Below are 5,000 nucleotides of genomic sequence, written 5' to 3'. Positions count from 1 at the left end.
GGAATCATAATCGTAGAATAAAAGGGAGAAACTGGGATCTTTATTATAAACGTTTCGAAGTCTTAACAAATCTCCATCATCAATATTCGAAATAATGAACATAAATACATACTTAAGTGCAACAAGAAACAAAGGAAAATTAGTTCAGGCAACAAAAGATGGGTAATAAAATGGAACAAGAAGAAAAGATGCAATGCTAGGTACATTGGATACTTGTATATTTGGATAAATCTATAAGAACTGCCTTACTGAGCAGACCGTCTTTTTTCCGCTGTCCGCCAACATTCACACACAGATGACTACCCTTTCACTCGCAATGTTTTCAAAATTCTGTTCACAAATAACTCGAGCTTCTCATTTTAGAATCCCTGTACATTCCGCAAGATAAAACCCGAACTAAGTAACAATGCAGACATCCAATTGTTTACAGTATAATTAATTTACTGCAAGGACAAATTTACGCTCGTTAGGTATGTCTCGACTGTTTTGTATATTTTCCATAATGTTTCTGCCCTTTTCTTTTTGTTCCATTTGATTATTCATTTACTGCTGTCTATTCTATGATTTATTTTTTCTTTGTTTCATGTTGTAACTAATGATGTATTTATATTTATTATTCCTGAGATGTTCACCACAGCCCTATTCTTCTTTACTCTCTCTCTCTCTCTCTCTCTCTCTCTCTCTCTCTCTCTCTCTCTCTCTCTCTCTCTCTCTCTCTCTCTCTCTCTCTCTCCTCTTTCACTGTCTCTCTCCCTCTCTTTCTCTGTAATAGGGATCTGAACTTAAAGACAAAAAGAGAGCTGAAAGAAGCTCACAAAGATGAAAAACCAGCCTCGCCATTATGAAAGAGTATTGATTAGAAGATTAATCCGGAACGAGCAATTCATTTCGGTGGCGTTTGGTAAGACAGATAAGGGTTCTTAGCAAGGGCTGAATGGAGGTAGGGAGAAGCAGTCATTGAGTGATGAGGGCTTGGATATAACGATGCATGATGCTGAGACTGCTCTGAATGTCGATCTTTTCCCTGTTTGGAATGATGGCGACGAAGTCCCGAAAACAACTCTCTCTCCCCTCTCTCTCTCTCTCTCTCTCTCTCTCTCTCTCTCTCTCTCTCTCTCTCTCTCTCTCTCTCTCTCTCTCTCTACCTCTCTCTCTCTCTCTCTCTATCTCTCTCTATCTATATGTATATATGTATATATATATATCTGTGTGTGTGTGTGTGTTTGTATGTGTGTGGAGAGAGAGAGAGAGAGAGAGAGAGAGAGAGAGAGAGAGAGAGAGAGAGAGAGAGAGAGAGAGAGAGAGAGAGAGAGAGAGAGAGAGAGAGAGCCTCAAAGGAGGTGCATGCAGAAACAGGCTATATCGTCACAGCATATTATTTTGGCTCTTTTGGATGAGGTGGAAACATGGGTACTTCCTTACGCAACAGGAAAGAAAGAAGAAAGAAATGCTGGTGAATCTATATATAGCATTTGTACCTACTTCGCTTATCGTGACATAAACCCGCTATTCATGCATATTCGCGCTTCGTCTGTACATTTTGCATATTCAAGCATTCTTTATCACACCATTACCTTCAGTGTTATGCATGGCAACCGCACTTAAGCGTTTTATGACATACTTGCACCGCCTCTCGCCTAACGTTGCCGTGTCTAGCCGTTCCGTTCTGATGCATCTCAAAACGCAGGGTAAAGTTGCCATGGATGGCGGTATAATAGCTTATATTAACCTGGATATTTTAATTTGATGAATCGAGACATTAACGGATGATACACTTTTATTTATAGAACTGGTTGATCAAAGAAAGTTAAAGTAAAATTAATTTAGAGATTATCATTACTGTTTCTACAGCTACTATTACTATAACTGCTACTACTACTACTACAACTATTACTGCTACTACTCTTACTCCCACTACTACTATTGCAACTACAACTAGTACTGCAACTATCAATAGCAATTCTACATCAGCTATACGTTTCCTAAATTGGAATGTAGCCGCCAACCTTAAAGAACACATTATCGATATATGAGGCAAAGGTAGAGAGCATTTGTTTAAGATATTATGAATCACCCTCTCTTACTGAATGAAAGTCATTATAAACTTCAGTCAGCAACACCTGCTCGATGTCTTTCTCGTCAAATATCTCATAATATCGACGACGCTTTCTCCTCCCGATTGACGTCGAACACAAACGTACATCAAGGCACTCGGATGCCTCTCAGATATCATCCTTTCTTCCCTCCACGATGATTTTGGTCGATTTTTCGATGTCAGTAATCCTGCCTTTTTTGTATTTGTTTTTATCTAGATAAATAAATCTACATGTTAATCCTTGCAGATGTTTAACATGAAGCCAATTTCCCCGCAAGGATGGCCACAGCATCGCATATATCACCTGCCTCTTTTTCCAGAACTAATCTGGGTGAGAATCGCTTTCCAGTTTATCCTTGCTTTCATAATGCCTATTTTGCATACCATGTTCCCTGTTATTTTTTGTAGTGTATCATTATATCAAGTGGTTCATAAGAACTTTTATATTAACCCTCCCTAGCATATTTTCCGTAAGGTTGGATGCTGTTTTCCCTTTATTGTGTTTTTGGTTAGTGAGAGCAAAGCCTTCCTCGGCGTTGTCTGGCAGCGTTCCTATGGCTGGGGATAATCTAGTATCCCTCATTATGCTGGTTAATTAACTGGCTCTGTCTCGGTCAGCCTTGATTGTACGATCTGACTATTGTCTGTTATTGCTACTACTGCTGCTACAATTACTGCTCCTGCTGCTCTACTACTACTACTACTGCTATTACTGTTATTACTACTAATAATAATATCACTAAAACTACAACTACTGCTATTGCTATTGCTACTACTATTACAACTACTGCTGCTATTATTGCTGTAAGTATTGCTATGATTTCATTTTATTGCTATATACAACAAAATAACAATAACAACAACAACAGTAGCAACAACTACTGCTGCTACTATTGCCACTAGCACTACTTCAAATACTTCTACTACAATGACTACTCCGGCGACCACTGCTACTACTATCACAACTACTACGATCACCACCTCTGCTGCTACTGTTACTACTACTAACTACTCTTACTACAGCCATTATTACTGCTTATACTACTACTACTACTACCACAACCTCTACCACTTCTACCAGTACTGCTACTACTACAATCACCTCCACTACCACTACCGCTACTACTACTACTATTACTACTACCTCTATTACTACTACTATCACCACTACAACGACTACTACTTCCCCTACTAAACAAAATAATAACCCAGAGGCATCCCCAAAAGCCAAAGGGAACGAAAAACCTTGACACGTTTTTTTTTTTTTTTTTTTTTTTTTTAAGAAGAGAAAAACGAAAGCGGATTCGGAGTCTGGGCCTTGGGTCGAATTTCAAGGAGAAGAGGGAGACGAGAGAGCGAGGACTTTGTGGTATTGTCACCTGCTCGACAGAGGGATGAGAGAAGGACACAAAGGAAGAGCGTTGTGGTGGTACTGCAGGCTGGGATAAGGGAAAATTGCTTCCGTTGTGATGAATGTGTGATAGTTGTAAAGACGCACACACATATGCACACGTACTCGAGCACACACATGCATACACACACAAACATACGCATACACACATACGCATACAGACGTACACACACACACACACACACACACACACACACACACACACACACACACACACACACACACACACACACACACACGCAACTGAATAAAACGTTAAACATTGACTTGCCTTTATCCTACTAAATGGAATTATCTTGCAAATGCTAAGTACTGTGACCTGTATCATTGTTAATGAATCTATATCTGTATTTTTTTCATCATATATATGTACATATATGCACACACACACACACACACACATACACACACACACACACACACACACACACACACACCCACACCCACCCACACACCACCAACCTACACACACCCACCCACCCACACACCCACACACACCCACCCACACACACACACACATACAATCATAGAAACAGTCTCCTTCGTTACGACGGATGCATCTTCCAATTATTTCTTTTTATCTCTTTATCGATCCTCCTTGTCGATGGATCATTTTCGCTCGCCTCCAGGTTGGGTCAAGTGTTCAGCTTTATCTCTCTATACTGACAAGCCGTCAGTTCGAGGTTTGCTGAGTCAGGTGTTGAAACCTTTTGCTCTTACAGAAAAGTTTTATGCTATTACAAAAAGTCTTATGCTATTACAAGAAAGCCTTTTGCTATTACAAAAACGTATTTTGCTATTACAGAAAAGTCTTATGCTATTACAAAATAGCCTTTTGCTATTACAAAAAGTCTTGCGCTATTGCAAAACGTCTTATGCTATTACAAAAATGTCTTATGCTGTTACAAAAGTCTTTTGCTAGTACAAAAAAGTCTTTTGCTATTACGAAAAGTCTTATGCTATTACAAAAAGTCTTATGCTATCATAAAAAAAAACCTTTTGCTATTACAAAAAAAGTCTTTTGCTATTACGAAAAATCTTATGCTATTACAAAAGTATTTTGCTATTACAAAAAAGTCTGATGCCATTACAAAAAAAGTCTTATTCTATTACAAAAAAGTCTCACGCTATTACAAAAACAAAAACAAAAACAAAATGCAGACCGCCTCAGATGTGTTATACTTTGCGGTTCCCTCAGGAATTCCTAGAAAGGGAGAGGGTCGTTCCAAAGCTCACGTTATCATGTCCGCCTTCCATTGGAGGCTCGGAAAGATAATAGCCCAAGGGTGCTCTTGCTTTATGAATGAGTTCGTTATGTGATCGATCTCACCCTCGTCCTTCGCGCTTTGAACATCATTCAGTTGGGTTTTATCTTTGCAAGAAGATGAGAAGGGGGGGGGGGGGGAGCTCGAGGTAAGGAAAAAAGTTACTGAACACTTATTGAGAGGTGAAAGGCGGAGAGAAAGAAAACATGGGAGAGAATGGGACGGTGAT

Source organism: Penaeus chinensis, chromosome 38 (genome assembly GCF_019202785.1).
Source record: "Penaeus chinensis breed Huanghai No. 1 chromosome 38, ASM1920278v2, whole genome shotgun sequence".
NCBI lineage: Eukaryota > Metazoa > Arthropoda > Malacostraca > Decapoda > Penaeidae > Penaeus > Penaeus chinensis.
Note: the sequence above shows the minus strand (reverse complement) of the source record.